Source organism: Rutidosis leptorrhynchoides, chromosome 8, assembly GCF_046630445.1.
Source record: "Rutidosis leptorrhynchoides isolate AG116_Rl617_1_P2 chromosome 8, CSIRO_AGI_Rlap_v1, whole genome shotgun sequence".
In the NCBI taxonomy this organism is placed as follows: Eukaryota; Viridiplantae; Streptophyta; class Magnoliopsida; order Asterales; family Asteraceae; genus Rutidosis; species Rutidosis leptorrhynchoides.
Window position 1 is genome coordinate 27,125,288 of NC_092340.1, and position 14,841 is coordinate 27,140,128.

At 33.7% G+C, this 14,841-nt stretch overlaps 1 pseudogene; it reads left to right on the forward strand.

Annotated features, from left to right (window-relative positions):
• Positions 1 to 3,074: 3,074 nt before the first annotated feature.
• On the forward strand, positions 3,075 to 14,098 carry LOC139864885 (pentatricopeptide repeat-containing protein PPR5 homolog, chloroplastic-like; annotated as a pseudogene).
• The last annotated feature ends 743 nt before the right edge of the window (positions 14,099 to 14,841 follow it).

Consider the following 14,841-nt stretch of genomic DNA (forward strand, 5'->3'; position numbering starts at 1 on the left):
GGGTATCCCTACAATTGGACCTTGGAAGAGTTCGCCGAACAACTTGACATACCAGCAGGAGATTTCAAATTCTTCAGCATGAGCGAAGACGTGAACAGTGCTCCAAGAAGTTCTACCACTTCAACCTGTTTTCATCTTTTGGGTTCGTATCAGGACTATGCAAACCAAGTTTTAATTAGACAAGTCGTGGGCCAGTTATCATCAGAGAGGAAAATATCCTAGATGAGTACAGGCAAATGATGAGGATCATCAAGAAAAACGTCATGTTTAGAGACGAGGAGGATGTTGAACTCTCAGTGATCGAAGTTCTGATCTTGATGTGTCTGGTTAGTCAAATTTCCATAAACTTGGCTTATGTGGTAGCAAAGCGAATGGTGGGGCTTCCTGCAGCTACTGGAAGAGGACTGCCCTACGGGATGTTGCTAAACAACTTCTTTGCAGATGATGACGAGTTGGTGTTTCCATCTGATGTTGAGGAGGTGGAGGCTGAAACTCTGTACGCTACCTGATGGTCGGTCTTTGGTGTTTGGAATTTTGAACCTGTGAACTGTGAACTTGAACATTTAATTTTCTTATTCGACATGGTTGTAATAACTCGACTTAAACGTTTATCTATGTACTGTTATGTATGCTAGATTGCAGTTTGGTTGGTTTGTTTTGCAGGTGAAGCATATTTTATTGATCTAGTTAATGAACTGGGTCCTAGGGGGAGTTTGTTGGTGCATTATAGTCCCCAGGTTCATTGCGATCAAGTTGGAATGCGTAAACGTCTAATGTTCACCTTTGGAATGCAACCGTACGGATGCAGTATACATCCGTACGGATACACAGTGCAACCGTGCAGGGGTGCAACCGTACGGTTGCACACACTGTGTATATATATAGAGAACTTCGGTTTCATGATTAGGTTAACGCTCCTAGCCGCACTAAAACGTCTATACCGATTCTCTGGTCATCTAGCATTTATCTAGGTCGATCTTTAACACTCTAAAGTCTTTCTATATCTAAAGATCAAAGTATAATTGTGTGTTTTAAGTATAAAACCCTATATCGAGATTTTCCGCACTCGATATAGTAGATTAGGTCGTTTAATCCTGATTACACGATCCTACAAATTGAGTTTTATGTTACCTAAAATTTGAGAAATGAATATGTAGATTTTTGATGAACATGTCATATTTCTCGATTTCTTTGGCCGGTCATCAGTTAAAGTAATGAATATGTAACCCTTAATGAACACCAACTGCTTGATGAAATTCCCCAATGAGACTTTGATCTTATTTTAACCTCCTAAATCAGTTTAGCATTCAATATATAATGTCTCCATTTCTTGTTTGCTGTTATTTCTGCTAAATGCTACGGAGTACTTGTTATTGACATGACTTACCTCATCATGATTCAGGCTGCAGACTGGAAACTTAGATCCTTAATTTTTTTTTTTTTTTAATATAGTGCCAGTTAGAGTTATTCTAGCTAATAATATTGGTGTTGTTTTGTGCTGTTTTGCTTGTTTCACATATCAAAATTTTAAAAGTATTAGCTGGTCATCAAGCTTACTCCAATGCAACTTTGTGTTTCATGCAGGGTACATACATATATATATATATATATATATATATATATATATATATATATATATATATATATATATATATATATATATATAGTGGTAGGATCAAGAGGGAAGTAACCAATCGGGGGGAAGCAAATTTTTTTTTATTTTTTTGGTTTTTTTGAAAAAACTTTGTTCACGAACATTATAGATGGGATGAAAATATGAACATTTAGTAGAGACACTTTGTGATAAATGTTTTTATTTTGGCTGGAAAACGGTTGAAGAAGTAATATATAACAATTATCGTGTTTTTCGAGCGTATGTTGAGGTTTTAGCTATTGGGGTTTAGATATTAGGGTTTCTAGGGTTTAGATATTAGGGTTTAGAAATTTAGGATATAGGGTTTAGATTTAGGGTTTAGATTTAGAATTTAGATTGAGTTTTTAACACGAACGGTTTAGAGTTTAGGGTTTTGGGTTTAGGGTTTGGTGTTTTGGGTTTATGGAATAAACCCAAAACACCAAACCCTAAACCTTAAACCCTAAACTCTAAATCGGGCTAAATTTTACTTCACAAAACATGAAAAAAAAAAACGTTCATATTCTTCACGAACAATATTATCTTGAATGTTATTTTTGTCGATCGTTTTCCCGCCTAAATAATAACATTCATCACGAAGTGTCTTTTCTAAATGTTCATATTTTCGTGTGATCTTGATGCCGAAAAAAAAAATTTGCTTTCCCCCGCTTCCCCCCGATTGGTTACTTCCCCATTGATCCTGCCCATATATATATATATATATATATATATATATATATATATATATATATATATATATATATATATATATATATATATATATATATATATATATATATATATATATATATATATATATATATATATATATATATATATATATATATATATATATATATATATATATATATATATATGGTGAGGATCCATGGATAACCAAAGGTAGTAGAGAACCCATAGAACTTGTGCAGATTGACGATTTTTTTTTCTTTTGCTGATTTTTTTTCTGTGCAGATTGATTTTTTTTTGTGTGTGCAGATTGAGTCAATCAGCGTGCAGATTGACGTTTTTTGCAGTTTTTTTTATTTTTACGATTGACTTTTTTCTGTGCAGATTGACTTTTTTTTATGCACATTGAGTCAATCTGCGTTTTTTTATTATTATTTTTTTTTTTTTTGCAGATCGACTTTTTTTTCTGTGCAGATTGACTTTTTTTTTTGTGCAGATTGACGTTTTTTGCAGTTTTTTTTTTGCAGACTGACTTTTTTTTCTGTGCAGATTGACTATTTTTTTTCAGATTTTTTTTCTTCCATAGATTGAAGCTCAATCTCCACATAGATTGAAGTTCAATCTATGAGTTCTATCGGTTCTCTACATATTCTAGTTCTCTAGGGATCCTTTCACACGTAGTTTCAGTCTGACCCCTTTGACATGAACCTGTTCTAAACAGATACCTAGTGGCTGTTTCACTCTTTGAAATATGAGTGCATATTTATTCAATGGGTCTCTTCATTTCCCTTCGATTTCCACAACCCATATGAATTTCACCACCATTTCTTTTTCCCTAAATTGCAAATTCCATCCACATAAAGAAATTCATCAAAGTCTGAGGAAAATGTAGAGGCTCAAGAATTGGTTCGAACACCGTTGAAGAATTTAAACTATGACAAGCCGTTGCTGTCAACGCTGAACAAGTATGTGAAGTTAATTAGGACTGAACACTGTTTTCTTCTGTTTGAGGTGCTTGGCAAGTCTGATAAATGGTTACAACAAGAAAGTTGGGGTTATCGCGCTGCTGCTTGAAAAGTGCTAGCGATTTAACTAAAAAAAAATTTAAAATAGTATATATTTTAAACCGTGTAATAGCGAGTGTATGTATTCATGTATGCTACCCTATCAACTTTCTCCAAATGATAAATACATAATAGGCAAAAAAAAATTAAAATGATGAACAGTGCTCGGACAATAGCAATCCGGGGAAAAAAATTCCGGAGACAAAAAAAAGTGAATAGTGGTCGACCAATATTGATGAATAGTGGACGACCAATAAGAAGTCACCATTCCACTTTGATCTTTATATATATATAGTAATAATGTCTTGAGGTTAGCCTTTTTTCTGAATTAAGTTTGAAACTTTTTTAGATTTTAGGTGTCTAATATAGATTTTTTAGTAATTTGTTTGTTAGTGGCTCTACTGATAGTATTTCTTTCACTTAGGTGTTTAGATCGATGAAAAAACAACGTTGGTACATAGCAGATAATGGTGTATATTCAAAACTAATATCAGTAATAGGTAAGAACAATGTGGCTGTTTTCTGAGATGAGAAATAGTGGTTGCGGACCCGATACTTCGGTATACAACTCACTTATCACAGCCCATCTTCACTCTAAAGACAAACCAAAAGCTTTATCTAAAGCTCTTGGATACTTTGATAAAATGAAAGGTACAGAATGGTGCAAATCGAGTATTGTCACATACAATATTCTTTTAAGAGCATCTGCCCAGGCAAAAAATGTTAATCAGGTTGAATCTTTATTTAAAGATCTTGAGGATAGTGTTTGTAGTCCCGATGTTTTCACATTTAACGGTGTGATGGATGCATATGGGAAGAATGGTATGGTTGGTGAAATGGAAGGGGTACTTTCTAGAATGAAAAGTAATCAGATTAAACCGGATATTATCAGTTATAATCTGTTGATTGATTCGTATGGAAGAAAACAAGAATTTGAAAAAATGGAACAAGTTTTTAAAAGTTTAATGTGGTCAAAGAGAGACCGACTATTGCCACTTTTAGTTCGATGATAACTGAAGGATTAATGTGCAAGGTACAACATATAACTATATGGCCAAATTCATTTGAGCCTTCGGAGTCACACACATATACACCTAGACGTCAAATGACATATATATATTACTCAAGTAACGGAACAGATTAAATTACTTCGAATTATTGAATGGAAAATAAATTGATTTTTCTACTAAAAAGTAAAAGGTTCACGGGTTAATGTACTGGATATAATAATTCAATATAAAGGTTCACGGGTGTTATACTATATATAATTATATATTATTGATTATCATGGTGTGGTTTTTCAAAGTCACGAGAGATACAGAAGGCCAATAAAGCTAAATAGCAAATGACAAAACTTCCATTCATTAATCAGGCGGGCCCTAGATCTTTTGTATGAAACTTAGCACTAAATTGATGTGCATAAATATAGAGATGTTTTCATTCCGTAAGAATAGAAAAACGATGAAAACACAATAATTTAATAATTTAGTGAAGCCTTCCACAAACTGACCTTTTAGTCATTACCCATGAAAAGAAAAATAAACAACCTCATTGCTTCTTAATTTTCTTTTCAAAAGAACAATATATACAAAGTATCATTTATTGGTTCAATTAATCAACGGTTGATTAATTTATTACTTGGGTTTGGACTAGCATCCATTGACGGTCGTTTGAAGTGTAGTGTGGACTATCCTAAGAGACGGTCATATTTTTGATCGTGTGTTTCTCTCCTTCAGTCAGTTTCTTCAAGAAAGGTATATCGTTTACTCACTTTGTGAATTACATATTTTGACAATTATTAGTGGTGTAACTGGATCTTTGGGATCGTTAATCATGTGCATGTTTCATTAAATAAGTGAAAATTTAATCTTGTTAAATTTTGTTCATAAAATAATAAAAGATTATTATTTTAACTATCCGCTGCGTTAATCTGAATTGGTAAAAGTACACACGATTTTCCAACAGTGGTATCCGAGCCGCTTTTACACCATCTTAATTGTCGCGTGATTTTCTTTAGATTTAGCTTTGTCGTGAATTGGTAAAAGTAGAAACCTTTTAGGTTTTTAAAGTCAACGCGGTTGATTTAGACTTAACCTCATGACGCACAAATATGATTGAAAGAATATCACTATTTTAAATTGTAGATTTAATTGTTATGGCTTGAATATTTGTTATAATTGTTGATTGTTATATTCCATGGTTATACACATGCATTATAACCATGGACAAGCCATATGTAGGTTTTAATAATGTAGTTATTAAAATTGTGATTGCACACATAGCCTATAATGCCCCGACCTATGTATGATTGTTGTGATTGTTGATTACGGCAATATTAAGTCATATTGATTTATAAGAAAGGTCATTTTGAAGCCAAAGTTGTATTATATTTATTTTTCATTTTCATAGTATTGTATTTAAGTTTATTCTAAATTGTAAAAGTATTAGATTAGTTGTATTTTTTAATTTTAAATAAATGTAATAAGATGAAGATTAAAGATAAAGATGCAACGTGGAGTTTGACTTAGAAGATGGCGAACAGGTCAATTTGACAACAATGACGTTTGTCAAGTGTTCACTTGATTCTTGAATTAAGTGGGAGCTACGATATTAACCTTAGTTTGACCTCTTGATCCCATGTCGGCTCATGGTATCAAGCATAGGATTTTTGGGCTAGGCTATGTGTGTGTGATGCATGGTTGTGTTTTATTTTCGTATTCATATATAATTATTGTTTAATATATATGCATAATGTTTTTGATGAAAACATCAAATAAAACCGATAACGAGTTTCAAAGATTATAATTGATGATTTTAATAAAGTTAAACTCTAAACGAGTTTAAAGTTAAATAATTTTGAGACTCAAATTATATATATGTTTTTGATGGAAACATTAACTAAAACTCTAAACGAGTTTCAAAGATTAAAATTGATGATTTTAAAATAAGTTAAACTCTAACGAGTTTAATGTTAAATGATTTTGAAAGTCAAATAATATATATGGACGGCATCTTTTAAAACTGTTTTAAAACGATACACATTTGTGTATTTGTTATTATTATATCCTATAAATTAAATACCAAATTAGATCACAAACATAATCGACATATACAATTGGTTAAAATATTTTTTAACTAATAGTGTAGTGAATCTTGTGTGCATGCATTATTCGTTGACACAAACTTTTTCCAAAATACCCGTCAAATTTAAGTCATGCCATCCAATGAGCTTGCAAACACTCCTCGTTATTTTTCTGATCTAGTGAGACTAGGCTGAATTATAGCCACGAGGTGGATTTTTCGATCTAGTGAGACTAGCGTGAATTTCCACTGTTTCCAAATTGGACGACTTAATCGTATTCATGGTAAGACCTGAGTTCGAGGCAATGATGGGACAAACATGCCATTAGATAATAGTGGTTTGTTGGACTACATATATCTCTATGTCCCATAACGATCTAAGATTAGTACTTGTAATGCAATTGGTACCCGCTACCTACCAATAGACTCCATAACTGCTAGCTAATCAACAGATGTGGCTATGAAAACTCTATGTGAATCTCAGGCTTTCATAAATTAATTGTTTTTTAAAAAAAAAATATTATAAAAACTTGGGTAGTTAATTTATTAAAGCTCAATATCGAAAATACTAAATTGAATCTTATATCTGTTGTAGATATCAAATAATCAAAACGTAAACCAAAACATACTTCCTTCTTTGTTGAAGAAGGATAAACTCAATGTTCAAACTTCCTAGACTGGCACTGCAACCTGAGAATTGTTCTCAAGCATAATTGGAAGTTGAATAAAGTTTAGAACCCATATCCTTTCTTCCTGTTATGGCAGTTGCTGCTGCTCAGCAAAATGATTATCGAATGTTGTTCGATGATCAGGAAGAAATAGGATTAAAGGGTGAAAAAAAAGAATAAGCCGAAAACTTGGGGAAAAGGAAAAGGCAAGTCAATTGCTAAATTCCAACACCTCCCAAGAAAGGAAAGCCCAACAAAAGACGCCGAATGTTTCCATTGTGGAAAGGTTGGCAATTGGAGAAGGAAGTTGTCCTATCTTCCAATCTGAGCTGAGAAAAGGCAACGCTGGTGAGACTAGCAAATCAGGTATATTCCATATATAGTTATATACTTCTTCTAGTGATTCCTAGATCTTTGTTAACTGGTTGTGGCCTTCACACCTGTAACAATATGAAGGGAATGAGAAGAAGTAATAGACTGAAGAAAGACACACTGGATTTGCAAGTAGGCAAGGGGGATCAAGCTTTTGTTAAAGCTATTGGTACCTCTGAACTTACTTCTCTAAGTGGTCTTATTGTTTTGTTGGAACAATAGCATTATGCTCTCAATACTGCGAGCGACATAGTTTGAAAGATGCTAGTTTTGAACTTGCATTTACACACTTAGGTATTTCAGTTTCTAAGGATAATATATTTATCTTAATACCTATCCACGTGATGGTATTTTTGAAATTGATATGCATAGTGTAATTTCAAATGAGAATTCTGTGTATACCTACATCGCCAAAGTCTTCAAGCAAGACTTGAATAAGACCTATCTATGACATTGTCATATTGGTTATATAAATAAACAATGCATTTCAAAACTCCAATCTAATGGACTTTTAGAATCAATTGACTCCGAGTCATTTGATGTATGCGAGTCATGTTTATGTGAAAAGATGATAAATGCTTCTTTCTCCGTTTTAGGTAAAAGAGCTAAAGATCTTTTAGGACTAATACATACTGTTGTATGTAGCCCTTTAAGAACAATGTATAGATTTAGTTAATTTTACTTCATTACATTTACTGATGAGTACAGTAGCTATGATTATGTTCACTTGCTGAAACATAAACATAAAGCTATTTTAACATTCAAAAGTATTCCAAAATGAAGTAGATAATCAGCTTGGAAAGACCATTAAAGCACTTCGCTCTGATGGAGTAAGTAAGTTTATGAGTCAAAAGTTTTTGGACCACCTAAAGAATTTTGGGATTGTCTCATAGTTCACTCTACCTTACACACCACAACACGATGGTGTGTCTGAGTAAGAGGAATCGAACTTTACTTGATATAGTTTGATTTATGATGAGTCTGATTTCTCTACTATCGTCTTTTAGGGATATGCATGAGAGTCTGCTGCAGGCATACTCAATGTGATTCCAACTATGAAGGTAGAAAAGACACCATATGAGTTATGGCATGGGAAGAATCCCAAGTTGTCTTATTTGAAAGTCTAGGATTGCAAAGCGTACGTGAAGCATGACACTTCAAACAAATTAGAACCCAGAACTATCTAATGTTACTTTGTACGATACATAAAGGAAACAATGGGTTACTACTTTTACTAACAAGCTGAAGACAACGTGTTTTCTGCTCAGTCTGCTGAATTCCTGGAAAGAGATCTTCTCTTACAAGAAGTCAGTGGGAGTAAAGTAGATCTTGAAGAAATTCAAGTACTTTAAAGTAACATACCTTCAGTAAGCACTAGCAATCCACACGTTGAAACCGAGCGCATTGTTGGTGAGCCAGAACGTGTTACAACTGCACTTTATAGATCTAGTAGAACTCATCGGCTTATGAGGTTTAATTGTCTGCTTAATTCAGATAAACCTCAACTAAGGGATTATGATGAACCCTTTATCTGCGTGAGGCCATATCAGATCCTGAATCTGAAAATGACTAGATTCTATGAATACAGATATGCAGTCCATGAAGGATAATCAAGTATGAGACTTGATTGATCTTCTACCCAATTGTAAGACAATGAGGTAAAAATGAGTCTTCAAAGGAAGACTGATATGGACGGTAATGTAAACACTTTTAAAGCTTGATTGGTGACAAAAGGTTATGATGAAAGTTTTTTCACCAGTCACGAGCCTTAAAACAATTAGGATAATTATTGCCATGGTTACTTTTCATTATAATAAAATATGGCTAATGGATGTCAAAACCGCTTTCCTAAATGGAGACTTAAGCGAGGACGTATATATGGCTCAACCGGAAGGGTTTATGAATCCTAAGCATCCTAATAAAGTATGCAAGCTTCTAAAATCCATTTATGGATTAAAGCAAGCATCCAGGAGCTAGAATCTTAAGTTTAATGAGAAAATCAAAGTGTTTAATTTTTCTCAAAACCAAGATAAGCCCTGAGTTTACATTAGAGCTAGTGGGAGCAGAGTAGTCTTCTTGATCTTATATGTTGATGACATATTACTTATTAGAAATAACATTTCAACTTGCAAGATGTCAAGTCTTGGCTTAGAAAATGTATTTCCATAAAGGATCTTGATGAAGCTACTTATACTATTGGAATGAGGATCTATACAATAGATCCAATTGACTTATTGGTTTGAATCAAAGTACATACATTATCTTGCAGAGATTTAGCATGCAAAACTCCAAGCATGGAGCTTTAACAATGCAAAAGGGCATAACCGTGAGAAAGTCTCAAAAGTCCTATCAAAGCAGATGAGATGAGACAAATGAAATGTATCACATATGCTTCGGCTATATGATCCATTATGTATGCCATGATATGTACCATACTCGATGTTTCATTAGTTTTGAGTTTGACGAGTCATTGTCAACATAATCCAGGTGAAGTATATTGGATTGTTGTTAAGAATATTCTTTAGTATTTGCAGAGTACTAATGATATGTTCTTGGTTTACGGTGGTTTGGAAGAAGAGTTAAGTATTAAGTTTTATACTGATTCTAGTTTCCAAACTGATCAAGATGATTCTCGATCCAGTCACGTTGTTTCTTTGTCATGATGGGTAAGACACTTGATTGGAAGAGTTCTAGTCAGAGTACTATTGAACAATCTACAACAAAAGCAGAATACATTGTTGACTGAGAAACTGCTCAGAAAGCTGTCTGGATAAGGAAGTTTGTTGTTGTACTCAGAGTAGTACACAACATTTAATCTTCTATAATATGTGCTGTGATAGTTCGAGTGTTAATACACTTTTGAAAGAATCACATGTATATAAAAGTATCTGGCACATTCTTCAAAAGTTTGACTACATTCATTAAGTCATTAAGAGGAATGATATTAGTATTCTTAAAGGTTCATACAAATGATAATGTGGCTGACCCATTCACGAAGCCCATGATGCACAACAAGCATGATGATCATGCTAGTAGTATTGGACTTCGTTATGCTGCTGATCTTTTTCATTTGTAATTTAATATTTGGATATTTTTGGAACATTAAGCAGTTTTATATTAATGAATTGACATACCTGATATGGTCGTTTTCATTTATATCACTGTGTTCTATATTAGCAAGTTTAATCCATGAATAATTGTTGATTATTCAAAATCTCCATAATCGGTCATGTTATGGGAATAACATGAATTAAGATTAATGTGAAATTTTGGTTATATTCATTGATGATGAATAGTTAACTTGTTGAGACCAAACTTCATATGTATTCATTGATGATGAATATTGGAATGACCCAACCATGAGATGTCACTACATGGATCGTAGTCAGTAGTGAATCTTTTAGTGATTATGTCTTTGTGTCCTTAGACTTGAGATGCACGCCCGTCTTGATGAGTGTAGCATTGTATTTTGATATGGTTAAACGCTGTCCTGAATAAGGCTGTTATAAAGGCTATTATTGGGTATAATGTAAAGCTCGTGATAGACACGTGTATGCAATATAGGATTTGTTCCTCTAAAATGTTTGGAGTTAGATACTTTTTGTGTTCCTCGATGAATGAATAAGATATTTGTGTGGCCGCACCTAGATGTAATTAAGATGATACTTAATTAATTTGGTGATCTAATTCAGTTCTAAGATCGAGAAACAAAATTGTTAACCAAATGAGAATGACCGATGATCCATATCTCAAGTTTAACTAAAGTATCTGAAACAAAAGGACGAATGACATTTAACACTTACCATAAACAGTTTCGAGAAACTACCCTCACGTGAATTTGGGGACAATGACGTGTTGCTAGACGCTTACCATTGTTTGTATAGTTACTTGGTGTTGTGCCATGCACAAGTGAGAGTCTGAAGGATTAATGTGCAAGGTACAACATATAACTATATGGCCAAATTCATTTGAGCCTTCGGGGTCACACACATATACACCTAGACGTCAAATGACATATATATATGATGTATATATATTACTCAAGTAACGGAACAGATTAAATTACTTCGAATTATTGAATGGAAAATAAATTGATTTTTCTACTTAAAAAGTAAAAGGTTCACGGGTTAATGTACTGAATATAATAATTCAATATAAAGGTTCACGGGTGTTATACTATATATATTATTGATTATCATGGTGTGGTTTTTCAAAGTCACGAGAGATACAGAAGGCCAATAAAGCTAAATAGCAAATGACAAAACTTCCATTCATTAATCAGGCGGGCCCTAGATCTTTTGTATGAAACTTAGCACTAAATTGATGTGCATAAATATAGAGATGTTTTCATTCCGTAAGAATAGAAAAACGATGAAAACACAATAATTTAGTGAAGCCTTCCACAAACTGACCTTTTAGTCATTACCCATGAAAAGAAAAATAAACAACCTCATTGCTTCTTAATTTTCTTTTCAAAAGAACAATATATACAAAGTATCATTTATTGGTTCAATTAATCAACGGTTGATTAATTTATTACTTGGGTTTGGACTAGCATCCATTGACGGTCGTTTGAAGTGTAGTGTGGACTATCCTAAGAGACGGTCATATTTTTGATCGTATGTTTCTCTCCTTCAGTCAGTTTCTTCAAGAAAGGTATATCGTTTACTCACTTTGTGAATTACATATTTTGACAATTATTAGTGGTGTAACTGGATCTTTGGGATCGTTAATCATGTGCATGTTTCATTAAATAAGTGAAAATTTAATCTTGTTAAATTTTGTTCATAAAATAATAAAAGATTATTATTTTAACTATCCGCTGCGTTAATCTGAATTGGTAAAAGTACACACGATTTTCCAACAATAACAAATTATGGTAAAGCAAGGCTTAGAGATAAGGCAGAGTTGGTATTTGAGAAGATACCAGAAATGGGGTGTGCACCGAATTTTATAACTTATGAGTGTATGATTATGATGTATGGATGTTATGATTGTGTTACAAAGGCTAGGGGAATATTTGACAAGATGATTGAGTCAGAAAAGGTTGTAAAGATTTCAACTTTAAATGCTATGCTCAATGTTTACTGCTTGAATGGTTGGCCAATTGAAGCAGATAAGTTGTTTGAGAGTGCTTGTAATAGTGGGATATTTCATGTTACACTAAATGTAACATGAAGGAGCTAGCGCAAAAACTGTTGAAGCATATGGATAGAGATGGTATTGTACCTAATAAAAGGTTCTTTTCAGAAGCTTTAGGAGCACTCGGGACTTCACGTGCTGAACAGGACGCTATTACTACCAAAGTTAATTCGAACATGTCTTCTCCACAGTTTCGCATGTCATTTGGAGTCACTATTACTCTTCCGAAATATGATGTGATCGTTTCTCTTGATTTCATCTACAATGTTTCATAGTCTCTACGCAATCGTTGTAACTTGTAATTGTGCCCGTTTGACCCTAGCATTGCCATCGTACTTCATCTTCATGGCATCCCAAATCTGCTTAGCACTATTCTTCTACGTAATTGTCTTGAGGATGTGTTTTCGATCGACTGAAATAGCTAATTTCTAGCCTTCAAATCCTGCAATTTCAACGCATTCAACTTGGCACGTTGAATGAAATAGGATGTGTTCTCTCCGTCAACGTTGCCCCCTCACCTGATTCCTTGTATTCTACCTCGATCACTCCACAATACTCCTTTGATCGGAGAAAATTCTCCATCAATAAGCACCAGTGATCGTAATCTCCATCGACACGTTGTTTGGAATTGATTGTTCTCTTCCGCCATCTCTCTCTGATTTCTTTGATCGCTCACAATGTTCGCTCTTGATACCACTTGTAAGATTCACAAGGTAATATCACATATTGCAAACACACCCGATATCTTATTCATGAACAACGAAAGCTTTATAAATAGCCAATTACTGGAGACACGTTCAGGAGCACGTTTGCGTGCATATCCCTATCCCTATGTACACCAAAATAAAAGGAAATAATTAATCAAAACCTAAAACTCATTCTGATAAACATAACCGACTCAAACTAGCAGGACCTAAGTCCACTTATTCAATAATGACCTAAAAGGCAAGAGCCGAACATGTAATAAGTCCAATAGCTCCGCCCTCACCTCAATGATTCCTGCAACTGTCATGGCAATCGGCTACATAACTTTATATGATTATAAATAATGTAAGAAATGCTCCGTAAGATATTGATTGATTTGCTTACACACGTAATTCAATTTGTTTGTTTCCTTTTCTTTTCCCTTTATTATGATTGTATCCAAATAAATTATGTGATGTTAAAGATGTACTCCGTATTTGCCTACGGTCGTGTTTCAATAGTTATTGACTAACGCACCCACACGAGCGGAAGCAAGATATAATTGTTTGAGATAAACTTGCGAGAAATAATAGAAAGCAATAGAAAAAAACCAATAGACAAGACGATTTACGTGGTTCGACAAAACACTACATACGTCTCCCCTCATAGTTACCTTTACTCTTATAATACAAAAAGATCCCGGTATAAGAAATATAACACTACGATTTGAACTCAAACTCAACCCCTTATATTTTGGTACAAAATCTAATTTTCTCGCACAGATTTTTACACTCCTTACAAGAATAAAAGTCTCGACCTCACAAAAACACATTCCGTTGATAATACCTATCAACTATATATGTTTTTCCTTTGTGATGATCTTCTCCTTATACACAAGGGTGGAATATATTAACGATTGGTAGGGGGCCGTCTCATCTGGATTTAAAATTACATTAAATTTTTTTTACTAAAAAATAAGATTTTTATTAGTGTTTACCACCGCTGTCAATGAAAAATTTATTGAATTTTTGCACCCACCCCATCTGTATGCGGCGGGTTCAAGTTCCGCCACTACTTCTACATGTTCTTGTATATATATTGTTTTCTTCCTAATGTGAAAACTGTAAGATAATGAAACATGTCAGTTATAATGTTCTATTGATTGGTATTTATAGAGATTATATAGGACAAAATTGATGAAATAGTCCTTGTGGTTTGTACCAAAATGCTAGTTTCGTCCCTGTGCTTTTTTTTGATGGATTTGGTCCCGGTGGTTTGTAAAAGTTGCTAATTTAGTCCCTCTGACCGACGGCCATCAAAAAAGGCCGTTAACTCCAATCATGTGCCAGACATGTGAGGGTATTTTCGTCAGTTTCTTTCATTTATTAGCAAAATTGCTGAAATGGTCTCTGTGGTTTGTACCAAAATTGCTGAATTCGTCCCTGTGGTTTGTACCAAGATTGCTGAATTTGTTGAATCTTCATCTTCCCCAATTTTTGTTAAATCT